The 14,537-nt window shown below is 44.2% G+C and overlaps 2 protein-coding genes across 12 annotated transcripts in view; both read right to left on the bottom strand.

Annotated features, from left to right (window-relative positions):
• The window catches only part of LOC140405462 (zinc finger CCCH domain-containing protein 10-like), a 160,573-nt gene that overhangs the window by 56,605 nt on the left and 89,431 nt on the right, over window positions 1–14,537 (bottom strand). The gene's annotated exons all lie outside the window — the stretch shown is intronic.
• Window positions 1–14,537, bottom strand: part of LOC140405464 (zinc finger CCCH domain-containing protein 10-like) — a 50,260-nt gene that overhangs the window by 32,463 nt on the left and 3,260 nt on the right. For 2 of the 8 annotated variants that reach the window (XR_011938621.1, XR_011938620.1), the window contains exon 2: window positions 9,013–12,856. The exons of the other annotated variants lie outside the window; for them this stretch is intronic. The gene's annotated coding sequence lies outside the window, so the exon portion shown is untranslated. Of the gene's footprint in view, window positions 1–9,012; window positions 12,857–14,537 lie in introns of those variants that run through there. 8 annotated transcript variants of the gene reach the window in all.

The raw sequence follows: 14,537 nt of genomic DNA, 5'->3' as shown, positions 1-14,537 counted from the left end.
GCCCTCCTCCACTGTGCCTCTGCCTTACCCGTGGTCAGCAGGTCAAATTCCACATGTAACCTTTGTCTTTCCCTGTAGTCCCTCCTCCGGTGCCTCTGCATATTGCCTATCCACCCTCAAAAGTTCTCTCAACAATCGCTCCCTTTCTTTACTCTCTTGCTTCCCTTTATGTGCCCTTATGGATATCAGTTCCCCTCTGACCACCGCCTTCAACGCCTCCCAGACCACTCCCACCTGAACCTCTCCATTGTCATTAAGCTCCAAGTACCTTTCGATACACCCACTCACCCTTAGACATACCCACTCATCCGCCAATAAGCCCATATCCATTCTCCAGAGTGGGTGCTGTTTTTCCTCTCCTACCTCCAGATCTACCCAATGTGGAGCGTGGTCAGAGATGGCTATGGCCGTATACTCCGTCCCTGTCACCTTCGGGATCAGTGCCCTTCCCAGGACAAAAAAGTCTATCCGTGAATATACCTTGTGAACATGGGAGAAAAATGAAAACTCCTTACTCCTAGGCCTAATAAATCTCCAGGGGCCTACTCCTCCCATTTGCTCCATTAAGTCCTTAAGCACCTTGGCCGCTGCCAGCCTCCTCCCGGTCCTGGACCTCGACCGGTCCAGCCCTGGATCAAGCACCGTATTGAAGTCTTCCCCCCATTACCAACTTTCCCGCCTCCAGGTCCGGGATACGCCCCAACATACGCCTCATTAAGTTTGCATCATCCCAGTTCGGGGCATATACGTTCACCAGAACCACCGCCTCCCCTTGCAATCTGCCACTCACCATCACATATCTACCCCCACTGTCCGCCACTATGGTCTTTGCCTCAAACAGTATCCGTTTCCCCACTAAAATAGCCACCCCCCTATTCTTCGCATCTAGACCTGAATGAAACACCTGTCCCACCCATCCTTTACGTAGTCTAACCTGGTCTGTCCGTTTCAGGTGCGTCTCCTGCAACATAACCACATCTGCCTTTAATTTCTTTAGGTGTGCGAGTACCCGTGCCCTTTTAGTCGGCCCATTCAGCCCTCTCACGTTCCACGTGATCAGCCGGGTTGGGGGGCTCTTTACCCCCCCCTTGTCGACTAGCCATCCCCTTTTTTAACCCAGCTCCTTACCTGGTTCCCACGTACCCGTATATCCCACCGACGGTGCCCTCCCGTCTCGACCACCCCGCCCCATAACAGCTCCCCCTTCTCCTTAGCAGCAGCAACCCAGTTAACTCCCTCCCCCCCCCCCCCCCACCCCCCCCCCCACCCCTCCGCTAGATCCCCCTCTAGCGTAATTACACCCCCATGTTACTCCCAGAAGTCAGCAAACTCTGGCTGACCTCGGCTTCCCGGTTTGCCCTCGGCCTCTCACTGTGAGAGGCCCCCACCTTCCTGCGTCCCTGTTCCCGCCATAATTACCCTAGCGCGGGAGCAACTCCCGCGTTTCCCACTCGGCCCCGCCCCTAATGGCGCAGTTCCCTTCTCCTTCCCACCGGCGCCCACAGTTCCTCATACTCCCCCCCCCCCCGCCCTCCAATGAGGGGAAGAGGGGAAAATCATCCCCCCCTCCCCTTCCTCGCCCCACATGATCACCCCACCACTTTATCCCAGAAGCTCTTTCTCTCGCCAGACTATTCCAGCTTCTCGTCCACAATGAATGTCCACGCCTCTTCTGCCGTATCAAAGTAGTGGTGCTTCCCTTGGTGTGTGACCCACAGTCTCGCCGGTTGCAACATTCCAAATTGAACCTTCTTTTTGTGAAGCACCGCCTTAGCCCGATTGAAACTTGCCCTCCTTCTCGCCACCTCCGCACTCCAATCCTGGTATACGCGGATCACCGCGTTCTCCCACCTACAGCTCCGAGTTTTCTTCGCCCATCTTAGGACCATCTCTCTGTCGTTGTAGCGGTGGAACCTCAGCACTACGTCTCGAGGTATTTCTCCAGCCTTTGGTCTTCGCGCCAGAACTCGATAAGCTCCCTCCACCTCCAAAGGGCCCGTCGGGGCCTCCGATCCCATTAGCGAGTGAAGCATCGTGCTCACATATGCCCCGACGTCCGCCCCCTCTGCGCCTTCAGGAAGACCCAGGACTCTTAAATTCTTCCTCCTCGAATTATTCTCCAGGGCTTCCAACCTCTCCACACACCTTTTGTGTTGTGCCTCGTGCGTCTGTGTCTTCACCAGGCCCTGTATTTCATCTTCATTTTCAGCAGCCTTTGCCTTCACGGCTCGAAGCTCCAGCTCCTGGGTCCTCTGCGCCTCCTTTAGCCCTTCAATCGCCTGTAGCATCGGGGCCAACACCTCCTTCTTCAGCTCTTCCACACAGCGCCGCAGGAACTCTTGTTGCTCCGGGCCCCATACCAAACGGCCACCTTCCGACGCCATCTTGCTTAGAGCTTCCCTTCCTTGCCGCTGCTCCAAAGAATCCACTGCAATCCGGCCGCTATCCTCTCCTTTTTCCATATATATCCGGGGGGATTCCCTTCTATTTCACCGCAGTGATTTTGGCCGTTCAAAATTGCCGTTGGGGCTCCTAATAAGAGCCCAAAAGTCCGCTCCAACGGGAGGTGCCAAAACGTGCGACTCAGCTGGTCATCGCCGCACCCGTAAGTCCTCACTCGATAGCACTGTTGATGACGCCTTCCATCATTTGTACTGATGATTGGAGTAGATTGGCGAGGGCGGTAATTGGCAGGGTTGAATTTGTCCTGCCTTTTGCGTACATGATATACCCGAACGATTTTCTGCATTGCTGGGAGCTGCCAGCATTGTAGCTGTACTGGGACAATATGGGGGGGTGGATTGTTTAGCTCAGCTGGCTCGACAGCTGGTTCATGATGCAGAGCAACACCAGCAGCACTGCTTCAATTCCTGTACCAGCAGAGGTTATTCGTGATGGCACCGCCTTCTCAATCTTGCCCCTTGCCTGAGGTGCAGTGATCCTCAGGTTAAACCACCAGCAGTCAGCTCTCCCCCCTCAAAAGGGGAAAGCAGTCTATGATCATCTGGGACTATGGCGACTTTATTAGTGTACTGGGAAGCTCGACTGGGGCACGGCGAGTTCTGGAACATACATCTGCGCTATTGCCGGAATATTGTTGGGGCCCATAGCCATTGCAGTATCCAGTGCCTTCAGCCATTTCTTGATATCACGTGGGGCAAATTGAATTGGCTGAAGACTGGCATCGGTGATGTTGGGTACCTCTGGAGAACACCGAGATGGATCATCCACTCGGTTCTTCCAGCTGAAGATCATTGCGAATGCTTCAGACTAATCTTATGTGCTGGGTTCCTCATCATTGAGGATGGGGATATTTGCCCTGCACAATCTACAACTGGATGTGGCAGGACTGTAGAACTGAGGTCTGATCTGCTGGTTGTGAGAACGCTTAACTCGGTCACTCGCTGCTTATGTTTGGCATGCTAGTCCTGTTGTAGCTGGTGTACCTGCGTTGTCATATTAACAAGAGACTCAATGCCTCCATACACAAATTCCTCTTACCTTAGAAGGTGGGTGAACAGCTTTCGGAGCTAGATGCTTCAGTGGTTTACTAAAATGGTAACTTTCTTATCGGGCATAACTGCTACTGTACCATTTACTGTCCATCCCTGGTTGCCTAGAGCTGGCAGACCTTCAACTACAGCAGTGCTTGTGCTATTGATTCTCTCAATGTAAAGTAGGGAATTTCATGTGTACCCAGGAACAATACCTGTTAATAGTGGAGGGGAACTTGAAAGTGATGTTTTCCAGTTCTTTGATGCCCTTGTCCTTTTCAATGATAGAAGCCTAAAGGAAGGCATTGAATATTTTCTGTAGAGTATATGAAGCCCAAGGAAGGCATCAAAAGCTTTCTGTAGACTATATGTATCTGCAGCCAGTGGTAGCTATGACCATTAAGAAGCCATTTAAGTTCCAAGCACAGATTTGGGCATAAACTACTTCATCACCTGGTGGTGTGAATGGAACTGAACACAACCAGCAAAACCCGGATCCACTCTTGGATTTTGCAGAGGGACAGTCATTGCCAGATACTGTATCAAGGATACTTCTCCTTAAGACCTCTTGCAGTGATGTTCCATAGATGCAATGACTATTTAACAACCCAACTTCCTTTGCATCAAGTATGACTGAACCTCATTCACTCTAATGTCCCCTCCACTTGTAGTTCATATTTGATGAGGCACCAGACTCCCCCTGCAACTCAAAAACTATCTTCCGGTTGAAGGCTGCTACGCCTGCCTCCCCTCTGGCATTTCAGCTCAGATCCATATCTTCACCAAGGCAAAGATTAGGCTGAAGCCAGGAGTTCTGGCAGAACAAGACCATGCAGCTTATTTGCGATTAAGTGTTGACATTTATCATTGCGACACTACCTTACGTGAAAATGTTATTTTGTTTAGAATTTGAATGATTTTTATGAGTTTTCATAACAATAGTGCATCGGTGGTTCATCCACCATAGCTGAATTCATTCAAACTTTCACACCTAATTAACGATTACAGGAGGCTGAAGGGGAAAATGATACATGATTTTTTTTTTTTTATAAATGTAAGCGTGATTTCAGCCCAAGTGGATTCTATTTGGACACCAAACTCATCAAGAAATATTCTGATGGACAAGTACCAAAGAGCAAAACATTTCTTCACTCAAACTCATCCCGAATCACAGAACAATCTGTATGGCAAGAAGAGTGGACTGGACAAAAGTCTTGCATGTCAACAAAAAATGTATTCTTCACTAGAATTAATTCAAGATGTGATCACAGGAGAGATGGCTGCGAAATAGCTGAAAAGCGCAGAGATGGTGAATTTTGGACCATGCTATCAACTGTTTCGGCACCATGCTGTTCCGAGTAGAGTTCACCAATTCATGGGCTACCTGAAACCAGGAAGGGCAACTACAGACTAAGGTTAGAAATTCCTGTAATCAGCAGTAACAAGAGTCCCAAGACATATGTACCCTTTCTATCCGAGAACCTTTGAGGTTTGCGCTCCAACATCAACGTGGTCCTTGTTGCCCTTCACATTAATGTTTTAGGACAAAAACTGAAGCAATGGATTCAAGGTTCATCTTCTTCAAAGTTATACTCTGATGGCAGGTAGCCATCTTGTTTTCCCCATTGCCAAACATGTTCAACCAAACAACTGAGGATTACAAGCCACTGCTCAATTTTGCACATAATGGCCACTTGGGAGGTGTATTGCAAGGTCATTGCCATTTGTAAAACTGCAATCTAGCAAACATTTAGAGTCAAGGAGAAAAAGGAAGCCTGTTTTCAGTTGTCAAGAAAAAGTGAAGAAAACCAAGCGGACAAAGACAAATGTGCAACTTGCCCTTCCATGACAGCATCAATAGTTGCAACAATACAGATTAGGGCATGCATGACAAAATAAAATTTGAAATTGAACTGTATTCTATCTTCATATGTAATTCTTAGCACTGAGCGGTAAAAATAACAGCTACATGAACAGGATCTGTTCAGGAATTTCCGTTTTTCTTGTATCCAGTCACCAAGTCCACTTCTTTGGATTTTTAAAATAAGTGTTACTGCAGTGGCACTTACAAACTTTCCTATTTACTCATCGATTTTTATCATCAAGGTGTGTGCTGGGGAATGAAATACTTTCCATTTTAGACACTCATTGAGCACTTCGTAAAACAGTGAGACAGAGAACAATGCTTCCCCCACTCACGATCTAAATCAATCTTAAGGGTATTCTTGACTATACCACTATAACACCTCAATTTTCCAGTGACCTCAGTGCGATTATCAATCTAGTGCTGAATTTGGGGCAAGTTATCCAATGAATCTATTCCCACTGCAAACTGGTATCAGTCTGTGAATATTAACTTTATAAAGTGGGTGCAGTCTAAAGTCATGTTACAGGACTAGAAAGGATGCAATTGGAACAAAATTCCACCATGACAAAAAGTAGAAAATCTGGAAAATTGGATAATTTTCTCAAACAGTTGCAAAAATCCAACTGATTTATGTCCATTACAGAAAGGAATGCCATCCTTACTCAGTCTGGCCTGTGTGCAACCCTTGTATCACATGAATATGTCCATATGAAATGGCCTAGCAGGTTACTCATCTCAGGGCAACATCATATGAAATCAGAGGATGGCGTAAAGAGCAGTTATTTAGATTGGAGGAACATAGAAACCAGTATTCTACAAGAATTGGGGCAGAAACAACTGTTGTTTATAATTTACATTAATGATTTGGAATTAACTGTTTGCTGATGATCCCAAATGGGAAGGTATAGTCAACATTTAGGAAAAATGCAATTATGAGACATTAGAAAATTTGCAGTCAAGTGGTATATAAATTTTTAACATGGATAAATGAGAGATGGTGTACTTTGGCTGGAAAAAGAAAACAGAAAACCCACCTACACCTTAGCAAAGAAATTGAATGGGGTGCAGGAGCAAACTGAATCGAGGGATAAAAGTGAAAAAATAAAACAATGCCGCTCAGAAAATCAATTAAAACGTTAATACAATGGGTATCGAATTTGTTAAGTAAATGTTACATTGAATTTGCATGCGACCCTGGTCAGAGTGTACTGTGCAGAGTTCTGGTCTCTATGCTATATGACAAAGTTGGGAAAAAAAACAATTCTGGGGATGATATATGGGGGGGGGGGGGGGGGGGGGGGGGGGGGGGGTCATAAAGTTAAGACCTGATAATTTTTTTTAAAAATTATGAATGAGGGGCAGCACTGTGGCGCAGTGGGTTAGCCCTGCTGCCTCATGACGCCGAGGTCCCAGGTTCGATCCCGGCTCTGGGTCAGTGGAGTTTGCGCATTCTCCGTGGGTTTCACCCCCACAACCCAAAGACGTGCAGGGTAGGTGGATTGGTCACGCTAAATTGTCCCTTAATTGGAAAAAAATTATTGGATATTCTTTAAAAAAAATTTAAATTATGAATGAGCTAGAATGGGTAGTGGTGGCAAGAATGCTTCCATTCATGGCAGAATTCAAAACTAGGGGCCATAAATAAAAGATAGTTCCGAATAAATCCAATCCAAGAGAAATCAAGAGTTGCAGAATGTGGAACATTTACAAAAGGATGATGTAGTTGAGGTTAATAGCTTGGATGCTTTCAAAAAGACAAATACATGAGGGAAAGGAGAATAGAAAGTTGAGATGAGGTAGATGAAATGAGACTTCTGTGGGACTATTAACACCAGCAGGCAAGTTGAGGGGTTTCTGTGCCACATATTGTCAGTGTTACACACGTGAGAAAAGGCAATAAACACAATTTGCCAGCGATTCCTACACCCAAAGGATGGAAAAAGATTTATAACAGACACTCACCCAGCAGCTCAAAAGGAACTTGGGCCTCTGTCCCAGGAGGTAAAAAACGTTCTAGTTCGATCTAACCAACTGGGCCACCCACAACTCATCACTGCCCCAGGCATCACAGCTTCTCTGCTGTCATAGTAGAAGGCCATTCGCCCCATCGAGTCTGCACCAGCCCTTGGTAAGAGCACCCTGCTTACCAACTCCCCCTAACCCAGTAATCCCATCTAACATTTTGGACACTAAGGGACAATTTATCATGGCCAATCCACCTAGCCTGCATATCTTTGGACTGTGGGAGGAAACCCACGCAGACACGGGGAAAAGTGGAAACTCCAGTCACTGGAGGCCGGAATTGAACCCTGGTCTCTGGAGCGGAGGCAACCGTGCTAACTAATGTGCCGTGTTTCAAATGTTTTCTGCAAGTTAAATAGCCACATCTATTAAATAACAGTTGGAGGGGGAAAAACACAAGGGAAAAAAAAACTTACCAGGCAGGAATTTTTAAAAAAATTTTTTTAAAACAAATTTCAAGTACCCAATTATTTTTTTCCCCAACTAAGGGGCAATTTAGTGTGGTCAACCCATCTACCCTGCACATCTTTGGGTTGTGGGGGTGGGACCCACGCAGACACGGGGAGAATGTGCAAACTCCACACAAAGAGTAACCCGGGGCCAGGATTGAACCTGGGTCCTCAGCGCCGTAGGCAGCAGCGCTAACCACTGCGCCACCGTGCTGCACGATCTACCTTCTTACACACACCCATCTGGTGTTTACTGCTCCCTGAACATAAAACTCACTATGTATACTCCCCCAAAAAAATGGCAAAGAGGGCTTAGAAATTGAAGTTACAATCAGGCTCCCTGATAATTCAGCAAGGTAATCTGTGGAGGCATAAAGAATAGAGATCCCAGGGGTGGTGCTTAGTCTGTACAGAGATCATTAATTTTAGCTATAGTGGAATGACTCTCCAACACACACACATACCCCTCCCACCATCAACTGGCCTCAGCAACCCAGGTTAGGAGGAAAGCCAGGGTCCCCAATACTGAGCACTGTCCCATTAACTTTGATGGAAATGCATATATGGATGTCAAGGAAGGACAAGATCATATTTTGCCATGAAGCAAACTGCATTGAATGACCAGGTATGGGATGAAAATTATTTTTTTTAAATAATGGAATCACGTTATCTTCTGGTCCTGTGGCATAAATATGAAAGAATGCCCAGTTTAAAATTAAACAAAGCAGGCTTCTGTTCCATATTTCAAGTTAGAAGTTTCCAAAACACCTCTTCATATGGTTTCAATTTTTTTTATTTTTTAAATGTGTATATTTCGGTTTTAAATCATATACAAAAGAATCCCCCATTCAAGGTAGGTCACAAAATTTACATCCAATCATTGACCTGCAGAGGTGGCAGTCAATGTAAAATAGGTGTCTTTTTTCATCAATGCCACAGCCATGGTTTTCATCCTCCTATTAGTTAAACAGCTCCAATATAAACTGACAGTTTTACGAGCAGGAGCTCGCACCTCCAGATCATTCAGAACCACTTTCTATTATTATTAGATTGGGCCAAATCAAGTTAACTCACATCCCAGAGGTAAAAGGATAGCATTTTAACTCCCTGCACCATTGCATTCCAGTACAGGCAATGCTATTTAAGTGTGCCCTATAAACACAAGGAATACAAAACAATACACAAATGAAAATTTGCTTTATTGTTATACACTCAACAGACTTCCATAGAAATGAAGGTGAACACATTTTTGCTTTAAAAGGTCAACAATTAAACAAAGTACACTTAGTTTAGGACTGTATAGGTTCCGTTGTCCTGGAGGTCTGCATCAGTGGAACGATTAACCATGGGGAAAGAACAGTCTACATGTAATCGCATAGAAAAGCAATAACCAGAGCAAAGAATTATGTAGCAATCAAAATATACACATTATACATATACTGTACCATTAAACCTTTCCAGCCCATAAGATGCAACTACAGCAGTGATGGTTTCCCATTTTATTGGCATGCCTAGATAAACAACCAAGTCTTTACTAATCCATCTCATTAACCATTTCACTGCAAAGCAAGTCCAATGTAGGAAACAATGTATTTTGGTAGTACAGTAAAACATTAAAAACGGAAATAAAAAATTAAAACTAGTTAGCAATCAAGTGAAAGCCAGAATTCAAACTGAAGGAACAAAAATGCAGTTCAGATCAATGGCAAATAGGAGTACACTATCAACTGCAAGATAATCCCATGTTTTCCTGGAACATTCACTCTCTCCAGGTGCACAGACCTCACTATGACCACATCAAACTTACTTCAATCACAATTCTTTTGTACAAAAAATGTGAATGATGATAGGGTCTGTGTAGGCTGTGAAGAAACAATTTCATTGTGATAAGACTCCAAGATATCCAATTACTTCCTTCCTTCTCGATCATTCAGCATATTGTGGTGTAACTATTCTAGCGTGGGTTTTAACCAGACCATAAAATCTGTTGCATGCCTGGTGGCTTCACTGGAAAGGATTAATAACTGATGAATAGACAAATAACTATACACCACCCTCCCACCTGCCCCCCCCCCCCCCCCCAAGACGGTTAACTTTAGCTTGGGTGGTTCCCAAAATTTAGGCAAGAATGACTGTGTGTGTACACGTATGTGTAGGGGGAGAAGAAATGTCAACTGTTAAAGTCTTGACCCCAAGCTTTAATTGGAAAACTAAACTCACATAGTACGTACAAACACCAGAACGAGGGATAGATGGATGCCAGAATCCTAAACCACTGATGACTATAAATAGTATCATAGTATATTTCAGTGCAAGAATCTAAAATAAACACTACAAGAGCAGGTGATACTTCAGCACTGTGGTTTGAGGAACTGGAAGAGGCTGTACAGTTAAATCCATGCAAATTTAAATCAGATACATTAATAAGCAGACTCCTGCCAAAGTCCTGCTGTGACAAATCATTACTGACTTAAGCAGTCTTTTATGCAAGTCTGATGAGTAAGCTTGTTCTATCACAAACAGGGTTCACCAAACTCTGATTCATCCATCAGTGTACCAGTTATAGCTAAAAATAATCAATATTCCTGGACTATGAGAGGAATTCCAAAAGTATCTGGTAGTTACAGTATTAGCTTGATAACGGTCATCATTAATATCTAGTGGCAATGCAAAGAATTGCATTTTTGCAATACAATGCTGAATTAGATCCCTTGAGTGAAGGCATGTAGAGGGAGATGGAAGCATGTGGACAAAAGGAAATTAGAAATACAGTAGTAGGGGCTAGTTTGTGTCCACCATTCCCAGTTGAACCCAAGTGAAGACCAGGTGCTTCTTCAAACAGGGGAAGAGAATCAGCAGAAGGTTGATGGAGGCTTTACTTCCTGCAACAGCAAGTGCAAGATCAAGATTTTCAGAGGCTTGGGCCAAGATGCCTGGCCTCCAAAGGGAACAGCAGAGCGACAAGAAAGTTAAAAACTTTTGTAGCCGGGGAATTACTAAAAAGCAGGCAGAATTGTTTACCAGAGTTCAGTGAAAATATGGCAACTAATATCTACGCTCATTCAACTATTTTAAATTGAGTTTTAAAGTAGAAAGCAATGCAAGAGTAACAGGAAAAACTGCATGAGGTGCCATGCAGTGGTCCTGGGTTCCCACCACCAATGCAAAAAAACACTTCACTACAATACAGATTTCCATAGACCAAAGGACCACCAACCCAACAATACCTATTATGCAAAGCATTAAAATGCCTCATTTCCTGTGTTTTTTAAGACAGGTTCTGAGTTTAAGAGTTGATTGGCTTGCAAATGATTGACTTGGTTCTCATAAAAGTCAGTCATATACAAAATAACATACATAGGAGGCAGCTACATGTTTAAAAGATGATTTGGGTGCATTAAAGGCTGTACTTAATTTGTTGGATTTAGCTTACAAAATAAATCAGGACAACAAAATTGATCTAGACTTATGCAACCCTTTAGTACCCAAGGCTGTTAAGTTTGCAACACAAACCAAGGCATCTCACTATAACACAATGGAAAGTTTTGCAGTACAGGTGGCTCAATTAGTAGCCAATTTCACCACTTAATTCACTTCTGTTTCTGCCACTATGTTTTGCCAAAGACAAATAAATCTGGCATGTGTCCTTCGTCTTTCAACAGGTTTTTAGAAAAACATAATACGTGGAAGTGAGAGCATACTCAAATCTGCACACATGGCCATAATCCAGTCACTGCATGTTCAATTTTCACAATGTGCAGTGTGTCACTTGGAAAATTGCATAAACCCAACACTGGATTATAACCCAAGTTCCTCTCACATTAAATATTTTCAAGGTTCTCCCATTATGTTATTTTCGATGGGAGGGAAAGGTGGTGAGGAGAAAGAAAGTCAAATTGTACAAGTGGTTTAAATGTCACTGCAGGGAACTGGGATATCACCATAAACAAATATCAGAATTTTTGATATTGTTCTTACTTTACGCCCAGCCATCCTCTGAATGTTAGAAAGGGTAACACACAGCAACCTGACCTGAAGACAGTCAAGCTACTGATAACCATCATTTATTTCTGCCCCACCACCACAACCATTTATAAATTTACGGTAGTGGCATGGTAAAACTGCCTTGTATCGATTGAGCTTGTGGTCTTTTATAGGTCAATTTGTAAATTTGCATCTGTAAAGCAGAGTCCCAGCACAACATTCTCAGATCTGACAAACTACATAGGTTTCTTTATTAATATACTGAAGTGACAAACATGTATGAGTTGTGTCACACCTCTTTCAGGTGATCAACTCCAATGTCACTGGGTGGTGAATCTCCCAACTGTTGCAGTGGGTGTGGGGGTCATGGAGCTCATGGAGGTCATGGGAGTCATCATTCCCATCTTCACTTGGTTGCGGAGATTTGCATTCTGCTCCAGGAGGAGCTCATTGGTGGCCATCAGGTTTGACACCTGTTTTTGGAGATCCTCAACGCGCTTTTGCAGCATGAGATTCTCTTCCTTCAGAAACCGGTAGTCAGCTGCGCCTGGATTCTGCATGCCGTAGTCGTATACTTCAAACCCCATGCCCTCCATCCTTCTCCTCTTCATGTGGGCGTCGTAGCCATCGTAGTGGTCAGCATCATAACCTCGAGAGTAGAGGTCATCATAGCGATCATATCTGCGTGCCAAGGGGGAAAACACCTGGCTGTGCGCCATACCTTGGTTTTCATAACCATACTCGTCGCGCTTTACGTGCAGGAACTTACATTTGGGCCCTCTTTGACAGTCACCCTTCTGATAGTCGTGGCAGATCGGAATCTCACCTTTATTAACGGGTAGATCAGAAGATAAAAGGCCAAGGGTGGACATCTCATTAGCGTCTGGGTGGCGGAACTTGCAGCGCTTACCGCGGTTGCAGACGTTGCGCAGGAAGTCACGGCAAATATCATCTGTACTGGGGCCAGCCTCCTCGGTGCCGTTATCTGGCATTTTTATAGATTAATTCTGCGCTGTTTAGCCAAGGCGCTACGCAAGCAACTGCAAAAGAAAAAAAAAGGCAGGTCTTTACAGAGAATGAGCGATTCATTTACAAAGTAACTATTGCGCATTCCATAAAACATTGAATTCCGAGTAGTCGCAGTAGCAACATTATCAAGTGTTTATTAGCACTGAAGAAATCGGTGCAATGTGTTTGCACAACTGGAGGGGGGCAGAACTCAAGTGAATCAGTCAGATCCACAAGTGTGATGTGCGCAAAAAAAAATGCTGTGTTATGTTTTGGGGTTGCCCAATTGATAGCATTTTTAAAAGATTGTATGGACAATGCCAGAACAGATCGATTCCTCGTGCGCAGGTTGAAACTTTTCCTTTTGAAAAGGAGTAAAACAGGTAAAACTCAAAGTGCACTCAAAAAGGTAACTCAATAGAGATATTACCAATCTCAGCTGTACCAATGCGCAGGGGATAGGCGCACTTCTTCAGACAGGAAAATTATGAAGTCACCCCCAGGTAACTGCAACTCTCAGCTAACTTCTGAAAAATAGCATCAATGAGCCCAGGATGAACATGAGCGTCTCAATATTGCAAGAATTTTGCTTTTTCACAGCAAACAAATTTAAAAGAAAACAAGCAATGTAGCCTTAAATGTGAAAAAGTAAAGCAGCTCATCAGCATGAAAACACAAGAGTGCAGACTCCCCTCGTTGTCAAGCTCCTCATGATACGAATTGAGACTATTTTGCTTTTGCGATTCCATGGAAATCAGCATGACATTGAGCTTGCTGGCCCGAGAGCCATCTGATTTCAGAAATTGAGATGCAGATTTCCAATCCTATCGCAAAGTTTAATCAGGCTGCACAGAATAACTCTTGGCCTGATCCTGTTGCTTAAATTGGTTTCCACTGGAGCTACTTCAGATGATTCTCATCAGTGTACAAACAATAGCAAGAAACCCCAAACTCGGGTCACCATACTTGCACCCAAGTTTAATTCTGAATATCACTTTGTTGGATAAAATGTTGCGGGGAGGGTTTTTTTTTTTTTAAAACTGACTCGTATTGCAAAACCAAAAACGTAGTTAACTCTTCAGGTTTGTTAACAGTCCCATTTTCAGTGCTAACCGGCGGTACGAGTCATAATAATTTTTTACACTTCCCGTAGGCAAGCAATTTCAACATGGCTTTTCAAATGAATAGGCTCCGAGGGCTTAACTTTCTGCTGCAAAGAACGACTGGATACACAACACAGAATCGAACATTTAAAAAGTTGGGAGTAATCAACAAAGTGCGTGGCGGGTAACGGCAACAGAAACAGTATTTGCATTGACGGCTCAGCTCCTCCAAATCACCAGTAGGTCCTCCCAGACAATATAACTGCAATCCTAGCCGTCTCAAACGAGATTAACCTTATTCCAAATATTTTTTGTCAAAAACTACGTTTAAATACGGGAAAAATAATTGAATTGTTTGTGTGTAAAAATATACCGCCGACCTTAACAGAATTGTCCTCCCCTCCCCCACACAAGCGGCTGATTTTATCCTGCGTGCCACGCACCCAACTGACGCATTTTATTCGACGGATACTTCGGTCTTAAAATCAACCTTTACCAAAATTCAACAACCAAGTGATTGGGCGGCCCCAGCCCCTCCAAATCACACCTCTTGAACCGAGGGCCTCTCAAACGCGCTCGCTGGATTTCAGGCTGTGATGGCGCCTTTAGG

The sequence above is a fragment of the Scyliorhinus torazame genome, chromosome X (assembly GCF_047496885.1).
Source record: "Scyliorhinus torazame isolate Kashiwa2021f chromosome X, sScyTor2.1, whole genome shotgun sequence".
Taxonomy (NCBI): domain Eukaryota; kingdom Metazoa; phylum Chordata; class Chondrichthyes; order Carcharhiniformes; family Scyliorhinidae; genus Scyliorhinus; species Scyliorhinus torazame.
This window is presented reverse-complemented; position numbering and strand designations above follow the sequence as displayed.